The sequence below is a fragment of the Gossypium hirsutum genome, chromosome D13 (assembly GCF_007990345.1).
Source record: "Gossypium hirsutum isolate 1008001.06 chromosome D13, Gossypium_hirsutum_v2.1, whole genome shotgun sequence".
Classification (NCBI taxonomy): domain Eukaryota; kingdom Viridiplantae; phylum Streptophyta; class Magnoliopsida; order Malvales; family Malvaceae; genus Gossypium; species Gossypium hirsutum.
Window position 1 is genome coordinate 52,212,599 of NC_053449.1, and position 19,476 is coordinate 52,232,074.

At 31.2% G+C, this 19,476-nt stretch overlaps 1 long non-coding RNA gene across 5 annotated transcripts; it reads right to left on the minus strand.

Annotated features, from left to right (window-relative positions):
- Positions 1 to 625: 625 nt before the first annotated feature.
- LOC107918324 (uncharacterized) lies at positions 626 to 3,407 on the minus strand. 5 transcript variants are annotated; one of them, XR_001690040.2, is made up of 6 exons: positions 3,180 to 3,373; positions 2,929 to 2,990; positions 2,391 to 2,455; positions 2,062 to 2,158; positions 1,204 to 1,442; positions 626 to 892 (listed from the first exon to the last, which is right to left on the minus strand). It is a non-coding gene; the product is annotated as an uncharacterized lncRNA (long non-coding RNA). The 5 variants fall into 5 exon arrangements; XR_001690039.2 differs by having other exon boundaries at positions 626 to 1,442; positions 2,013 to 2,158; positions 3,180 to 3,407; XR_001690037.2 differs by having other exon boundaries at positions 626 to 1,442; positions 2,065 to 2,158; positions 3,180 to 3,381.
- Positions 3,408 to 19,476: the final 16,069 nt, after the last annotated feature.

A 19,476-nucleotide genomic window follows, 5' to 3' on the forward strand; every position in this document is an offset into this window, starting at 1 on the left:
TAATGCTGGATATAAATTTATAGCTTCTTCTCGGATAACCTGAAATTCTTTTGATTTTTTTTTAACGACCACATCGGAGGCAATACTCCTACTCAGTTGGTCGCCAAGGGCTTTTATTGGTAATTTGCCAATTCTTTTTACATCTTAATTAATCTTCTCAATCAACTCCAATTTATATGATCTAGTTTCCACTTTTCAGGATTAATGGAACACTTTAGGCAACTTGACCTAGAAAATATATGAAGGAAAATGGATTTTTGTCCCCAAATCATAAACTCCATGACCCATCAATCTGGAATATTTGGTGAAAATTTGCGCAACTAATTATTTCACTCTATAAATTTAGTTACCATAAAGAAGTAGGATTTGTGTTGGACCTGTGGATGTGGGATTCAAATAAATGAAATGGGCAAGGGTTCAAGTGCAAAGGTAGACTTCAATGTAGGTGATGTAAAAGTGGTTTGATCATTGCGAACTTATGTGTCACGTTGAGGTATGGAATCAACCAGCCAACGAAAGGTCCTTCAACTTCAACTGTAGTATAAGGCCCTAGTGTGTTTAAGTGCTTAGTTTTCCTTCAAAATTAATAAATAAAAAAGTTGGCTCTGCTAGCTAGTAAATATTATTACTTAATGGGCAAACCCAGGTTCCAGCATACCATCAAGTGCTACAACTATATTAACATTGTAGGAGAGATCAGTCAACACATATACAACAAACACACCATTTCGTCAGCTCTCTGAATTTCCAGTATGATCTCTCTTAAATCAACGACGACTTGAGTGAGTGGCACGTGATCTTCTTTTATCTCCTAAGTAAAAAAGTTTCCTCAATCGCGTGGTGGGACAATCTTACCAGCAGAGGTTCCAAAACCAACATTGTAACCATCTCCCTGTATGCAATTTATAATTCAGAAATCAATCACTCTATACTACTCCACATGTTCCTGTTCCTCCTATTGGAGGTAAAAGATTTTGGGAAACAATACATGACCATGACTCCACGTTCTATATAGTAACTTTCACTTTCAGCACGGATTTGGAGATAAAAAAATTTAAATTCTCCTCGAGCTCAAACCTTAGATTCTAAACCCTACTATACTAAGCTTCTGAATTCCATTATTTTAAACCCCATCACTACCAAAACTTCAACCAATAACCCAGAACCAGAAAGATATCCTAAAATATTGTGGTTTCATTTCACCTGTTTAAAATTCCTTCAAGGCCAAAGACTCAAGCCTATCTATAAATTGCATGATAGGGAGATAAATGAGTTTGCAACTTAGTTTTAAAAATCATGTCGAACACAGAAAGTATCTTGCAGCAACCAAAGAAGATTACTTCATCTCCATCTTCTAAGAATTTTCGAGTTGTCCCATTTAATGGCAATGGTTTTTGTCCATTCCATGTTAGTTCCAGCAAAAATCCAAATGATTCAAATTCCTGCCCAAAATATAATAGGCTAAACTTTAAGCAAACAGTACCAGACTCATTTATAGTTATTGCTTAAAGAATAAAAAAATCAGGCGCAGTATGACCGAATAATCATCATATTGTGACTCACATACCAAACAAGCAGCATGATCAACACTATACCAGAACTGACTCTCAGTTATTTTTCACTTCATCCAAGGCAATTAACATAAATACAGAAAACTATTGGAATATTCAAGGAAGGATTACATGCATCACTTTATAACCCAACTCTCAGTAACATAACCATTCTATTCAATAAAAACTCAACTCTTAGTTTTCCAAAAAAAAATCAATGCAACTCTTCCATCTCATACTTTGCTTTAAAAGTAGTTGCAATAAATAATTAAGAGAATTGGTTTAAATGAGCTTTTCTCAGGGAATGGCCAAATGTAATATCCAAAGACCCATTAGGCTGTCTTATTCAGTGCATTGAAAGAACACCAGAGGCTAAGAGCAGTTGATTAAGTTGGGAAATTTCTAACACATAAACACATTCATTACTTGTGCATGTTTGTGTGTGGATTGGTAGATACATACATATAAAGCAAAAAGGATACAAAAGTGAAAGGTAATGTACTAAACATACAACCCCACTAATGGTCCCAGTTCCAAGGAGATCGTCTGGCCTCAGGTTGCAACCATTAATTGTGTGGTGTGCTACTTGTTGAGTCACTATCCAATATCTGTTAGAAGAGTTCAACAAAAATCAGCATATATTTGAAAAGCAACAAATCATTATATTAAGTACAACAAGAGATGCAACATCTTCAAGTTCAAAAAATACTCAAATTTTCTCCCAACATCAAATAATGAAACAATTTGATTCTTTCTTTCATAACATCATAAGGGAAAAGCAGCTATCATCTGAAAGGACTTTCAAAAGAATAAGAGCAGCAGTGAAGTGGAATCCCTTACAAGTTCTTGAAATTACTTCTTGTAACCACGCATGAATCAGTTTGTCCAAAAGGTTTAATTTGAACCTAGAATCAATAAACAAGTTCACCTTGGAAATTTTATAAAATTTAAGCACCCGTAACTCAATAGCAAGAAAATAACTTAAATTCACGATACTACAAACACATCATATCAAACTAAGAAACATCTACTAAAATAACTAGTGAAATACTGAAAATCAAGAGGTAAGCTAGATGCTACCTCCAGAACCAGAAAGATATCCTAAAACATGAACTCCATGTTAACATTAGGAAATTTCAAGAAATGCAAATAAACAGAACTCAACTAGTCGAAATCACAAGCCATTCGGCAAACAATAGAATCAGTCAAACATGAAATAGAATAAACAAGTATAGAACCACATTGAAAAACTTTTTATCTGTTCAATCGAACATGCAATAGAAACAGTCAAAGATAAGCCCAATGGAAATCATAAGAAAAGATCAAAATTATGAGAACAAAAACAAATATTGCAGATTTGAGCAAAAGGAAAACTAACCTGTAAAATAAATAGGGGAAGAGTGCGAGCTGCTAAAAGAGTGATGGTAACGACCTGTCAGGCTGTTGTAGAGTTAGGAGTAGAAAGAAAAACGAAATCGATTTTACAGAAAAGAAAAGAAAAGAAAAACAGGGAAAGAGTGCGAGCATTTTTCGTTATTGATAAAATGGAGAAAAGAAAAGAAACGTAAAGAGAAGAAAAGAAACGTATGAGAATAAGAAGCAGAAATCGATGGAAGGGAAAAAAATTACCTTGCAATATGGAAGGGAAACGTCTAAGAGGATGAAGTTGATGAGGGCAGAAAATGGAATAGAAAATAAGAAACGGGAATGGAATCCCTAATCGGCGCTGAAGGGGGGAATGGCTATTACAGCCAATGGGGATAATAGGGGCGGAACTAAATCGGGTTGTAATGTTATTACAGTCAACCAAACTCCCGTTTGGTGGTGGGCCCCCAGAATTGGGGGGGAATGCATACCTATTCCCCCAACCAAACATGCTCTTAATTATTTTTTCTAATTATTTTCCTAAGGTTTATTTAACATTTTAACCTAAAATAAACTAAGATTAAACATTTCTTTTTATAATTTGATGTCTTATAAAACAAAATAATGTAAATTAAGACAAAACACAAAAGCCACATAAAACGAAAAACTAATATGAATCTGAATATGATGGGCGTCGAAACCACCAAATATAATTTTCTACACTCTAACTTAATTAAATTGTAGTATAGAGTAGTAGAGTTGATCCCACAGGGGACTGAGACTCCTAATTTTCCTGTTTAAGTAACCAGATTCCTAAGTCTAGGCAGCTGTCGTGTCCACGACCTATGCGTTGCAGGGTTGAAGAAAATAAAATTGGGATTTTAGTTAATTAATAAAATAAATAAACAAACAAATATAAAAATAGAATTATGATTGCAAAATAAAATTAAGGAAATTAAATTAAATCGATGAATCAAATATATTAATACTTAGCCTTTACCTCGATATACTTCGAAATCGAACGGATCATTGAAAGTAGATTTTCCTTTCCAAATGATAAGCTGGTTATAGCGATCAAAGACACCCCAACCGCCAACTTTTCCTTGTGTAGTTGGTTCTGATACGACCTGCAAACCAACTCTTACCGATTATCTAACCATGTAACACACCTGGACACGCCAATTTATTTGCGGGAACTCAAACTCGACAGACGACCGGCTCGTTTTCTCAACTGTACGCCAAACAACTCCAACCTAACGTGCGCTTTTTGAATTGAAATTGAATTAACTTTAAGGTACGATTGTGACTATCCCATATATCGGATTGATAACGAATATCATGTTTGAAAGGTTTTACTGCAAGTTCATATCTCACGATTCTCGATAGGAATGATAATCGGACTAAGGCTAAATGAGGTTTAGTTGACCATGAAATTAATCACACTCAATTGGGGTTCAAAAGTGGATTTGAATGTAATGGTGATAGGTGAAAAGGATAAATGGCTTACAAAATAATTGAACCAAAAAAAAGAAAAAGAAAGAAATTGGCGGTAAGCTCAAAAACTATAGACATTGGATGAAATAAACGAAAGCAATTGTATTTAATTCCCTTCAAGTGTGTCTTTCCAAGCCACTAATACAAGTATTTATACACTTTTCAAGTGTTATATTTAGCATGAATCAACCAACTAAAATTAGCATGATTCCTCTAAGATTATGCCAACTAAAATTAGATTTTTCTTATTTATAGAATTTGACAATTTCAAAAAATTTGATTTAATCAGCCACTAATTCTTCAATCTTTTTACTTGTAACACCCCTAACTTGTATCTGTCGTCGAAATAGGATTATGGGAATGCTACAGCAAGTTAACAAAAATAAACAGGTAAAATCTTAATCATTTCAATATAATTCCTCAAAAACAATAAAGTAATTTAATTACAATAGTAACATACATTTGTTATGATTAAATCGAGCTGTAGGGACTATAGAAACAATTTAAAACCCTTAGGGACTAATTTGAAACAAATAAAAAAATTTAAGGAAAAGTTAGAAATTTAGAAAACAGGGGTCACATGGCCATGTGGCCAGGCCATGTGACATACCCCAGGCCGTGTAGTGCTCGAATATTAAGACACAAGGCTGTGTCCCAGCCTGTGTCTTAAACCGTGTAACTCACTGACTTAGATCACACGGTCGTGTGTTAGGCCAAGTGACTTACAGACTTGATACGCACGGTCGTGTCGCAGATTGTGTGTCAAACCATGTATGGCACACAACCATGTGACAGTCCGTGTCCCAAGCTGTGTGTAGTAAAATGAACATTAAACACCAAGTTTACCATTTCAAGATTTCTTAAACACTAAGCAATCCATTTACCATCCATTAGACCTATTCAAAATGCCATTAAACATGCTCAAATCATGTTAAATCAACCATCTTAAGTGCCTAACTAATTTACCATCAATGGTACCACAAGTCTACACACAAATACAATAATGTAAATCATCAACCATTCAATCGTTCAAACATACAATCATATCAATTTTTAAGCTAAATACCTAACCTTATAACTTGCCAAGTTACAATCAAACATGCACCATATTTATTCTTAGCTAAGCTTACAAAAAACTTAACCACAACTTCACAAAATGAACTATATCCGCCACCAAACATAGCCATATTTATTCTTGTAATTGATATTCTAGTTTTCTTGATCCTTTTTCGCGTGATTTGAGTCCATGCAATGGATTTTCCAGTGGTGGGTGTAAGGCCCAACTTTGGCCTAGGCCCGCATAAATAAATAAAAATTAAAACCAAATAATTTAAAACCAAAAATAAAAGTCCAATGACAGTTCAAAATGTAAAGCCTAATACAAACCCAAATACAACACTTAGCCCACTAACCTAAACCCTAGCCCAACTACAATGCGGCCCTCAACACCAAAAAACACACATGCGAAAAACCCTAGCCTCCCTGCCTTAACAGCGCCGCAGACGAATCAGGCCCTTCCGCGCGTGTGTGCCAGTGGTTATCGCCCTCCGCACACGCCATGCACGTTCTTCTTCCAGTATGTACCTGCAACGAACCACAAACCGCAAGAGAAGGCACTAGAAGCAATAACAGAAAAGGGCCAGCGTAATAGAAGAGATTTTTGTATTTTATTTTGGCAGTAGATTCATAGTATTTTGGCTATAAAAAGCTAATTCGTTTCTGTAAAGGTGGGGATTTTTTTTTATTACACACAAAAATCAATACAAACAGAGAAGAATCAAAACAAAAAAACTTTTAGATGTACTTTTTTTTTAATTTTTTCATTGTTTTACTTTTATTATTATTATTATTATCATTTTACAATAAAACAAAAAAGAGAGAAAACTTACTTGTTTTGACGCGTTTAGTGCCGCCGTGGAGGCCGAGGTTCATCGTTTTCGATGACAAACGACGCTTTTTTAGGTCGGGGAGTTGAAAAGCCCAAAAAATAGGCATTTTCGATTTTCTGACCACTGCGAACGGTGGCGCCGTCGCTGGCGGCTGGCGACCCAAGTCGGCCGGATTCTGGGGAGTTAAGAGAGAGTTGAAAAAGAATTGAGAGGTTCTTGGAGTTTCAAAAAAAAAAAGGCTGAAATGAAGTTTTTAAAAAAATTTGAGCTTAAATACCCATATCAAAACGACGCCGTTTTGAGTTTTAAGTTCAGAGGCCAAAACGACGCCGTTTTAGACTTAGTCCCTTCCTTACCCACGCGTCGACCCGACCCGAAGGAAGGATCCGCGTGTTTTGTTTCAATGGGCTAATTGCGCTTCCAGCCCTTCCGCTTTTAAATAATTTTACAATCAAGTTCCTTTTGTTTTTTTTTTGAAATTAGCCCAGAAATTTGTTTTGCTTTACAATCTGGTCCCTCTTTGTCATTCGCACATTCAAATTAGTCCTCCCCTTTTATTTATTTTCAAATTTGACCCCGAATTTTGTTTTAAAATTTAATTTAGCCCTCTTTTTTGTTAGTTTGGTTATTTTATCATTAATATTAATAATTTTGATATTATTATTATTATTACTTTCATTATTATTAGTATTATTACTATTATTGCTATTATTGATATTATTATTCGCTTATATATTTTCCTATTATATATACATTACTTTATTTTATATATTATTGTTTTAAGTTGCTGTTAAAATCTTATATGTATTTACCTTTTTATAATATATTATTATTAATATTATTTGAATTTATTTTATTCTACAATATATTTTGTCAAAATTTACTCATTACATATTTTTAGATTTGTATAAATATATATTTTTTACGTAATATTATTATATAATAATATTATATATGTATACATATTTCATATTAAATTATTTTCATTATACATACATACATACATACACAATATATTGTTAGTTTCGTATTATTATATAGATATTTTATCTCTTTCAAATATTTTAACATTTTTAATTTATTTGAACTTATTTCAATATTGTTAATTTATTTAAATTTATTTTAATATTTATATATTTATATATTATATTTATTTCTTAAATTATATTTAAATTTATATACTTCGTTAGTGTTTATGTAAAATTGCTTGATTTTAATTAGTTTCCTCTTATTAGCCAATGTGGGTATTTACATGAGATTATTGTTGCTATGTGTAGTACTTGCTTGTATATATCTACCGCTCATTTGATTAATGTGTGATTTATTTACAAATTATCCTTTCGCGTTGCATATTGTCATTTAATCACCTTACATTTTTCATTCAAGGATTTATAAAATAAGACTCGGTATCCAAGATTCTCGAGAAGATTGTGCCCTAACTTACTAGGCTTCAATTTTCCTCTTTGAATTTAAGTAACCAAGTATTCCTTTTTCAATTAAAGCAAAGATTCCAAATTAAAGCTTATCTCAAAGATTCAAAATGTTGTGTCCTAACTTATTGGATATATCATTTTGTTATTTAGAGACGAGGTTTTTAAATAAAGGAAAATTCGTGTGTTGTCTTTGAAACTTCAATGAGTCGTGCCCAACTTACGGGGTTTCGATTTCTTCATTGAAGCAAGATGACTGAATTTTTTTAGTTTTCAAAATAATAAATTTCAATAAAGATTTTTTAAGGGGAATCACTTTTTAATCTTTTCGAATTTTCGACATTCAACTTTAAGACATTAAATAATCAATTCGGTACCAATTTTGGGCGTTACGGGGGTGCTAATCCTTCCTCATACGTAATTGACTCCCGAACTCATTTTTTTTGAAACTCGTAAACTAAAATCATTTTAAAGTGATCCGATCACACCTCAATAAAAGATTGGTGGCGACTCCAGTTTTTATTTTTTAAGTCAACACAAGATTTTTTGTGGTTTCGACAGTGGGTAATTATTTAAATACAAGATTTCCATGTGATATAATGTTGAAATCCAAAATCTAGCATTTTTGTTTAAAAATAATTTTCTTTTTTCTTTCATTTAATACAAAGTTCCAGCCTTATATTATTAGTGAGAATTTAGTTTGGTTTGGATTGTTCATAAGCATCTGCACTATCTTTTCTTATTTTGAAGCTGATTGGTTTTTATTTTGAGTTTGAGTTCATCGCATTGGCGTCTAACAGCTTCCAACCTTTCTCCTATCTTCTTTTATTCATCTCTTATACATCTTTGATCTTCTTTTATCTGTCCCATATCTTGTTTTAGGTCGATCGAGGAAGGTGAAGAGAAACCGAGGCGAAAGGAAGAAGCAATAGCTGGTGAGGAAATCGAGCATTGGGCTTAAAATCACTCAATTTTTCAATTTGTATTGGACAATATTCAAACCCAGAAATAATTTTGAAATGCCCAGAAATCAAACCCAAATATTAGTTTTGAATACTCTGTATTTTGGTGCAATTTCGGATTTGGAGTTAAAATTGTTAGACCGAAGGAAAAACATAAAAAAGAAATTAAAATGCCCAGAAATCAAAATGAGATTATGTTGATGATGAGGAAGAAGAAAAAAATACAAAAAATAAAAGAAAACTGGGAAAAGAAGGAAAAAGAAAAAGAAGATGGAAATAATTTCTAAAAGAAGAAGAAACGGAAAAAGAAAAAAAGAAATTGTTTTTTTTAGAAAAACAAAAAAAGACGGAAAAAATGGGGAGAAAAGTCAAAAATAAAAACAATTTTTTAGATTATGACATCATCGTGACGTCATTTATGCCACATGTCACAATCTTATTCCGCCACCTATCTTGAATTTAACGACATTGGTTCGGGTACTGATTTAGTTGACGGAAAAAACGTTCGGGTACCATCAGGGAAAAAACACTATAAGTACCAATCTGGGAGAAGTGAACAATTTCATGTACCAATATTATATTTAATCCTAAAACTAAAACACAGACATCATGATCTTTCTTTTCTTCTTTTATCTTTTTCTTCTCTCTTTGTTTCTTTTATTCCCTCTCGATCACGTACGTCCCATACTCCCAAATCATAAAAGAAAAAAAATATTTTGTACAATTAATTAAATTATATTTAATTATTTTCTAATATATCAAAAATTATATTTTTCTAGATTTTTCATAAATATTGTAACGTTTGATTAATAATATGGTAACAAAATTAAAACATAATAATATGATAAGTAATATTGATTAAATTAAAAACAATATTTTGGATTAAAAAATATTGAAATTTTATTTTTATATATAGTTTTTAAATTAATTTTAATTATCAATTAGTGAATTTAATCATGCAGATTATTAATTAAATTTAAATATTGTGCACACTAAATAATTTATTGTAACCTTATTTATATTTTTAAATACTTGTTTCAATTTTAATACCATCTTGGATTGCCCAACAACTATGGGTTTCTCCATTTGATTAATTTGTCACCCTAGGTTGCCCAAAAATGATGACCCACTATGAACAATTTACCACCCTAGGTTTCCCGACAACAATGGTTTTCAATCAATAATCTAAACCTATGGCAACAAACTATATCCAACTCGATCCAAATAGCTAATAGGGTAACCAAAATTTCCTATTCATTATATAAAGTTCCAATTATATTTAATCTTATCTAAATAAATCATAAATTCATAAAATCATCATATAAACAACAGATTTCAACTCCATTTCATACCAATTGTCACATGTCAATCAATTTATACAGCTTTCTATTCTATTCAATTTAGTCCCTATCTCGATATTCAATTTAAACCGTAGAAATTCAATTCAATAATCCAATAACAACTCACCTCAACACCATATAATGTAAAAATAACATGCACATGCATGAAATAAGTGGTTTATGAATCATAGAAATACAAACTGAAATTCTGAGTTAATCATCGTCAACTTTCGATTTTTCTTTCCCTTTCAATGGTTCTGTGTCAAATTTAGCTAAATAAAAACATAAAATATTATCAAATTCTATTTAAATCAAAAATCCAATTCAATAATATCAACCATATTTTACAATTTATTCAATTTAGTCCCTAAACCTGGGACAAACATAACTTTCAATCCAAAACTTCGAACTAAAATCCAATTCCACAACTACTCATTAGGGACCTCCTATCCTTACTCCTACAGAAATTTTATTTTTTGTCCCTAATGTACTAAACTAACAATTAAACTTTACAATTTAGTCATTTTCTTTAACTAAACTTAATTTTTATCAATTTAACACCTAAAACATTCAATAATCAACAATGACATCTCATCAAAACTTCACCAATTGATCAAATTGATCCTTGGGTTAGCTTAATCAAGCTTCCAATATAAAAAAATCTATAAAAATCAAAGGAAAATAGCTAGGGACTTACTTGAAATAGAAGCTAAAAGCTTAGAAACCCTTAAAAATGGCATCCTGTACTCTTCTTCTATACTTGGTCGGTTGGATAAGATGATATCTTATCTCTCCTTTCACTTACATATCTTTTTATGGTTAGATTATGACTCAATTAACTTAATTTAATCATGTTTTATCTTAATTTATCAAAATTTGTTTAATTAATTAATTAACATCATTACTGTCCACTACTTCATACTTAAAAATGGTCTAATTGCTATTTTTAACCTTTGGCTAATTACAATTTAAGTCCCCAAGCCAATTCCTAATTAAAATCTATAACGATTGGACTTTACAATTTAGTCTCTAGGCCTTAATTAACCATAATTTTGGCTAAATTTACTATCCAATTTTCAATTAATCTATAATATAAATATTTAAATATATTTATTTAATATTTACAGACTCGATTTATGAAAATCGGGTCCCGAAATCGTAATTTTTAGTACTACTGGAAATCGGGTCATTACACAATTGTTACTAAGTGTTGAGACAAGTAGTATTTGTCTCGAGAGAGAAGTACATTGAAGGTAAATAGGTTTTGCTCTATTCTAGGTCTCAAGGTAGGAACCCCTATCTTGAAACATGCAAACATCGAAGTAAAAATAGGAAAGCAGGGAAGGTTGGTCTCGAGACCTAGTCTTATATTAACTCTTTATAACACCGAAAGTAGATGAAAGTGATTCATATGTATTAAAAATGCACATGTTTGATCGTTATGAAAGGGGTTTTTTTTAACTACGAATATAGGTTTAACTGTTACACCCCAAAAATTGGCCTAGAAGTTTCAAGGGTATTTTAGGGATTTCAGCTCTAGTGAGCTTAGGAATTTCATTAGCATGGTATTCAAAAATGTTTTTACTATAGCTTATAGAAAATTAAATCAATTTTTGAAAATGAGCTTTAATGACCTTTAATTTCGAAAATAGGACTGATTTGAAAATTGGTCAAAGTTGTGAGTTTTCAAGAGGCAACTAGACAAAATTTAAAAATTCAACCTAAAAACCCCCATCTCCAATTTTATTTTCACAAAAGCTTTTTCCATTATTTGTTCTTATCGTCCCATGCTTCTCCAAATTCTCTCATTCAATTTTATTTGTTGAACCTTCATCCTTTTGATTTCTATCATCACCCAAGCCATAAACCTTCATAGAATTTCAAGAAAAACACCCAAAACACCATAAATTTCTCCATTGTTAAGTTTTTTGGGTTTTTCGGGTTTTTGATCAATCGTTTGATTTTTCGTCATCTAAGGTAATAATTTAACTCCTAAATAGTTTTAAATGTTATTTAGTCTTTAAAACTACATTTTTAGCCATTAAATTGCATGTTTTGAATAAAAGCCAGAAATTGACTCGTTAATGGTGGATTTTAAGATTTTGGATAAAAACGTGGTTTCAAAGTGCTCTTCAATTAGTTTTGATTAGATTAGAAGGTTTCTAAACTTACTTTGAAGATTTCTAAAGATTTAATAAATTTTTGTAAAAATGGCTATAACTTGTTGAAAAATTTTGATACCATGAATTAGGTAGTTTTGTGTAGTTTAAAGGTTGAGAATTAGTCGTAGGTGAGTAATTAGATGAATAGAATTAGTTTTAGGCAAAAAGATCAAGTATAGACCGAGATAATTAGGTTTATTAAGTTTGCTATGTCAAAGGTTTCAATTACTTGAAAACTTAGCCTAGGCTTATGTTTTTGATTGCTTGAGTTGAATCCTTAGCTAATTTTTGAAAGTGTTGTTGTGTGATTTGTTGTGTTAAAGCTTCGAATTCATTAAGACCATCTATAAGTTAAGGAAATGTTAGTTTGGGCTTTCGGTGAAAGCGTATTTGGTGAGTGTTTGGAATAAATGCTTGTGGACACGATTCAATATGTTAATTGAGAATTTAGAAGTAGCCTAAACCACTAATCTAAATTTTAAGTGTAAGTTTTCTCATACTCATGAATTTATATGTAAAATTGTGTTGTGAAATTGTGGATTAAAATGTGATATTGTGATATGTGCATTAAGCTTATGGTGGCTACTGTGAAAAAGCTGATTATAGGCATGTTATATGTGCCATGTGGCAGTGAAATTGTTGTCATTATGTAGTGAAAAAGTGTAGCAAACGGTAAGTAATATGTATGTTAAATAACATATATTTTGGCCTTGTGAACCTTGAGGCAATTGGATATAGTTGGTATGCCATAAGATTGTGAGTTCTCACCTATGTGTTAAGTGATTTGGGCGTTCAAGCCCTGGGACATGTTGGACAGATAAAGGTATGTGAGCTAAGCTCCATTCGACGGGACATGTTTGGTGTGATGGAGAGTGTTAGCTATATGCTTCACTTTTTGAGATATGTTTGAATCTATGAGTCATTTGGTGTGTTGGAGATCCGTGTATCCAATGAGTGGTGATAGAGCCCATACGTTTCATAGCTCAAGTGTCAAATTATCAATGAATATGTTTATGAGTACTGTGGTGTATGCTTAAATGATATGTAATTATCTATGAATGTGATTGTATGTATTATGGTATATGATTAAAGTGTATGCGATTACTATGATAACAAACTAATAAATATTGCATGATTGAGTATAACATGACACTAGAGTTGGAACTATTAGAATTATGCTAAATGGTTACTTTGTTAATGTTTGATGAAATGTTAGCACGGTAGTTGTTCTAGACATTCACTGAGCTTGTTAAGCTCACCGACTCCTTTTAATCCATTGTAGATTAGTAACGTTCTGGTGTGGGCTTTGTGGTTCCTAAAGGTGATCCAAGCAAGTCTTTTACGTTAATCCGTAGGTGTTTATTTATCTATTTATGTTTTAGGAAAAAAAGGCAATATGGTAGAACTATTGCATAAATGTTGTCATGACGTTATGGTCATCTTCATAGCTTATTAATTCTTAGGATTTATGGATATTGTTCTTGTTATATCTCTAGGTTACTCGGACATGTTTTCGATAATTGAACTGTTATTGTGGTCATTCTGATGTTTTTTTGGCGAGGTATTAGGTACATGTTGAATGGTTTATGATTGGGATGGATTATTTACCTCATTATGCTGTATTTTTTGTTTCTGAAGCAGAGGTATCGATATTCGGGTTTTAAAAATGATACCTCTGTGATATTTCGTCGTGCAGGAAGTCAGTATTGTAAATTGATATTGATACCTTATCATGAGTATCGATACTCGAGGTAAAATTACCGATACTTATTGAAAGGTACCGATAATTTCTAGTGTTACATTTTTAGGCGAGAAATAGAATGTTGTTTTGATATTGATTTTTCCAATCGGTATCGATACCAGGTAAGGAAAATACCGATACCCATGTTCCAGTATCGATACTTACGTAGTCAATTTTGAAATTTTGCTAAGTGAATCTCATTATGTGCAACTGTTATTATATGATCAATTAAAATGTGCGTAGCAAGTTTTATTGATAATTAAGAGTATATTGGACTTAAAACTCCTGTGAATACTAAAATGGAAGATGTTTCTTTAAGAATGAGCCCATTTGTACTGTGTGATGTGAGACGGTGGTGTGGCATCCTGATATTCAAGCTCGGCGACTAGGCTAGGTATAGGGTGTTACATTAATTTTGCGAATTTATGTCAAGTTAGTTTGAGTTGCGACTAGGCCAGGCCTAGGGCTGTAAATGAACCGAGCTTGAACGAACAAACCTCTGTTGATGTTCGTTTGTATATTTTTAAGCTTTTTCGTGTTCAGTTTTTGTTGTTAAGAATTTCAATTTTTTGTTCATGTTCGTTTGTTTAATGTTCACGAACATGTTCATTTAACTTAATCGAATATGTTCACGAACAACGTTAATAAATAATAAACAAAGAAACAAATAATAAATAAATAAATACACACACATATATTGTTTAGATATAAAATAGTCAACTATAAATATTAATAATTATATTATAAATGAAAAAATACAAACAAGGATAATTTTATTAATATATACTAAAGGAATTTTTATAAAAAAATATCATTAATAAATAAAAGAGTCAATAAACGAGCTTATAAATGAGCTTTTAAACGAGCTTGTTCTTAAACATAAACGAACTGAACACACCTCTATTCGTGTTTTTTCGTTTATTAAACAAACATAAAAAATTTGTTCATACTCGTTTATTTAGCTTAATAAACGAACATTATATGAACGGTTCACGAACCCCTAGTGATGTCATTCATTCGGATTTCGACGGTTAGATTAGGTTTGAGATGTCACACATTTTGTGACATGTAAAACTTTTAAATTAAAATTAAATTAAATTATAAAAAAATTAAACTAATTAAATTAAAACTTTTCAATTTTTATATGCACTCTCTCTCCCCACTATTCTTTGTGCTCTTTTAACGGATTTTTTTTATAGAAATTTATTTAACATTAATTATTTATAAAAAAAATATTTTTAAGAAAATTAAAAGGGGATAAAAGAAAATGGAAAACGCGGTTCAAAAATAATACATAAGTTATAAAAATGGACGAATTCTCTGTAAAAACAATATTAGAGGAAATACTGAGACATGAGAATGGGATTTTAACGATCATAATAGAAGGTTAAGTTTGTGTAAGTTTGATATTTAATGTATTGACTTTAAATTTAGAATTTATATATCCATGATTAGTTGTTAATTGGTTTGTCAACAAAGCTAACTTTCAATTCTTTATGCCAATTTCTGATATAGTAGATCTCATATATATTATTCTATCATGAGAATGAAAATACTAATTTATATACTGCAGAGGCAGGAAAGAGAAGGCATGCATTTACGTACAAAGCCACACTGCTGCTAAACATGGGTGTAAAAGGTAGTGGAGGTGATTTGAGTAAACAGCTTAAAGATAATGCAAGCATAAGGTTAGGGATTTTGATTGGTTTGGTTCTGTCCATGCACATCAGTATACCAGTATTCCGGGATTTAAATTATGGTAATCAATTGAAATATTTTAAATTTATTAACCAATTAATTTAACGATTTAATTCGGTTGATATACTACATTATTATTTAATTTAATAGTTGTTTGATCGCTCAGGCCTAAAAATATGTATTTTAGTCACTAACATGATTGACATTTGATATTTTGGTTACTACTTTCTCTCTCTTAAATCATTAATATAATTTTTTATTGGAATAATAATAAATTTAACTTTTAATGTTTATAAAGCTTATCAATTTGATCATAATTTTAAAAAGAAATTCAAAAAATTTAGCCATCAATTTAGTCTTAATTCTAGAAAAAAACGTTTAAAAATAAAAAATATATATATAATTTTCGATAAAAATACCTTTTCTAAAAATATAGATCTAAATATCTGTATAAAGTTCATGATTGGTTGTGTTTTGTTATAAATATGAATAAGTAGCAGCAATCATCCATTAGCAGTGGATGTGAAACAATCATCTGAATTTATCTGTTGGATTAATAAAATCAACAATGATGTTTGTGTTTTGAGAAATTCCAAATTTATGCTATTAATAAGGTTAGTTTTACTTGGAAAACAATAGGAGATTGACACATGGATTTAAGCAAGCAGCAGGAAAGAACTTTGATTGCTGACACTAGTGTTGATAAAAAATGTAAGTACGAAGATGCAATTATATCATTAACCAAATCTTCACAATATTACTCCACTATGACTATGATTCGGAACAAGGAATTTTTTTTTAAAGATTTTTATGTATTTCCATGGAAAATACATTTTTTTTTGAATTTTCTAAAATCAGAATTAAATTGATAAAATCGGTGGGTGCATTAGATAGAACTATCAACGAAAAAAAATTCTACGATATTTGTCGATTTGCATGGTTTTTATGAAGAAAAACAAGATTTTTGGAATCTGATACCCATATATAGAAACAAATTCATTATGGGAAAAAAAAATCAAAACAAAACGACATAATGCGATAAGACAGCAAGGGATTAAAGGAAGAAAGAGCCAATGTATAGATCTTACAAAGAATTCATTCCAAAGGAAGAGCGTAGAAAGGCATATCACCAAATCAATCTTTGTAAGCAAAAACATTTTTCAAAGTCAACATATATATTATTTTGTTTCAAATTTTTAGGACGGATTATTTTGTTTTTAAAAAAAAATATCAAGAAAAAGAAATAAACCCATATAAAAAAAGAAGAAGGAAAAAGTCAAAATATGTAAATGAATACCATAAATTTACATTTCACAATCCAAATAGTAACATTTTAGAAAGCATATTGTTGAAAAAGACGTATTGGTAATATATGTCTCATCAAACAGCTGTATATCCTTTCCTTTATAAATGGCTCTCTCATCATCATCATAAGTTCCAAACTTAACTTATAATCTTAATGCCCTCTAATTTACATATTTGAAAATAAAATTCTCATAAGAAAGGGAATGGAATAGAAATTTTAGACTTCAATCTGGGGAATTAGAGCTAAAAATGGTTGGAAACTCAAATTGATGGTTACGGGTATAAGTAAAAGAATCTAAGATGGAAGTGGGCCAACATCCAACTCAAAGAATTTTGATGGTGTGTGTATAAGCCTATAAGGCATTACAAAAGAAAAGGGGGACGCGGAAGAGTGGGGAGGTAAAAAGGTAAAAGATGGAATGGACCATCATGTCAATACTATTGACGGAATCAATTTGTAGTTGGCAGCCATTTACATCTTTTATGTCACTTGTACCATTCTTTTCATTTAAACATTTTCTCCACAATTTAATCTTTCTTTTTGCTTTTTTTACCCAACTTGTTATCCAAGTAAAGAATATTTTAAAAATGCAATTAGATTTCTTGAAAAATATATTAGCAATAGCAAAGTCAGGAAATTATGTTGAGGGGTAAAATTTGAATTTTAGATTTTTAGACTATTTTTATATTATCAAGTAATTTCACAAAATTTTAAACGTTTAAATTGTGATTTTACCATTTGGGAGTGGGACAAGGCCACTAGTTATTAGTTTAAGTAATTAAAGAAAAGAATTTTGATTTAAAAATTATAAGACTCTTGATGTTATTGCCCGAAATGAAATTACATTCATTTGGATTCTCAATATTTTGGTCATCTCGTAATCTCACATTTTCTATAGCGTCAAGATGTCATGATATAAGGTACAATCTTATTACCACATATTCTTTAGGTAATCTTAGATCATGAGTGTAATATTAAGTTTTGGATCAATTTACCCTTTGTTTTTATTAGTGGATTCTTACTTATAAATTATAATTATTATATTTACTCTAATGATTTATTCATTAGTTTGTTAATTATGCTTATGCTTATAATTATAAGGGTAAACTACCTCGTTAATCTCTCTAAATATGGATCGTTACTATTTCGGTCACCCCAAAATATAAATTGATCAAATTGATCACTTCATAGTTAAACGGGAACGTAAGACTAACGGTGCATTTTCACGTTAGTCACTCCAATATTAAGGTAAATTACCTTCCAATTATTCTAAATATGGCTCATTCTCATTTTGGTTACCCCAAAATTTTTCATACAAATGCACAGTTAGTCTTAAAAGTATCATACACAATGTTACAACACTCTAAGCAACATCATAAACAACATTTAGATAACCAGACCTTTCAATTAGCATCAGAGACTAACACCACCATTGTCAAGAGCTTTCATCAAAGCCAATGATGAGAAAGCATTGTCTATCCTGACAAGATGGAGTCCACTTGTTGTGATGAATAACCATAAGTTAAGCACTGTAGAACCTAAGGCATGAACAACTAAGGAAGACAAGCTTACAAACTACAATTCTTATGCTTTGAATGTAAAGCCTAAAGATAACCATTTTCATGGTGTCACTTTGTAGAGCCAGTATACAATTTCCACGATGCTAATCCGTAAAGCGAGTAGATCATTTCCATCCAATCCTCCTTAAATCCCCTTTCAATCCGCCCATTCCTCCATTACACCAAGTTTCCTATCTTCAACTAACCCGGCAATACTTCCCTCCGTAATCTGCACTTAATAACATGCATATCACACATATCATCACATTCACTAACATAACATGGAGTATGCCACATAACAATTCATAGATACACAACCATGTCATACATTCAGAAAAACACTTGCAACAATCATACAATTGTACATCCATATGCAAGTATAAATTTTCCAGTCAACAACGATTATATATGTAGTCAACAAAGTCAACTGAACTTAGTACAGAACACACAATCAACACAGTAACCAGAACAAACCAAAGCAACACTCAAACAGTCTTTCTACCTTTCTAGCTTAGCTTTTCCAAATACAATAGTCTCTTTCATCCTGGTTAGCTAAGCATGACAACCTAATATACCAATTAAACAGAGGGTATTTAAACCTTAAAACCCAAAATCCAATATCATGTAGAAGCTTTTCAAAGATTTCAGAAATGCTTCTATTTTCTCAATTTCACAAATACAGTGAGATGAATAAGCTTACTAGCTCATCAAATTCTTTACTTTTCAGACTCGAACCTCACGACCACTACCTCATGCAGAGCTTTCCTCAACCTTCTCTTCTTTGAAGCAACCAAAGAAGATGATGTAGAAGGGAAGAATGTAACAACCCGATTTCGACTCTAATCGGACATAGTAGTTTCGGGACCACAAGTCTGAGTCAAAAAAATAATTTAATATTATTTTGTGTGTTTATTTTGTGTGCATTTGATTGTGTGAAATTTTCGTGTTTTAATTTCGTCGTTTAAGCGTTCGATTTAATA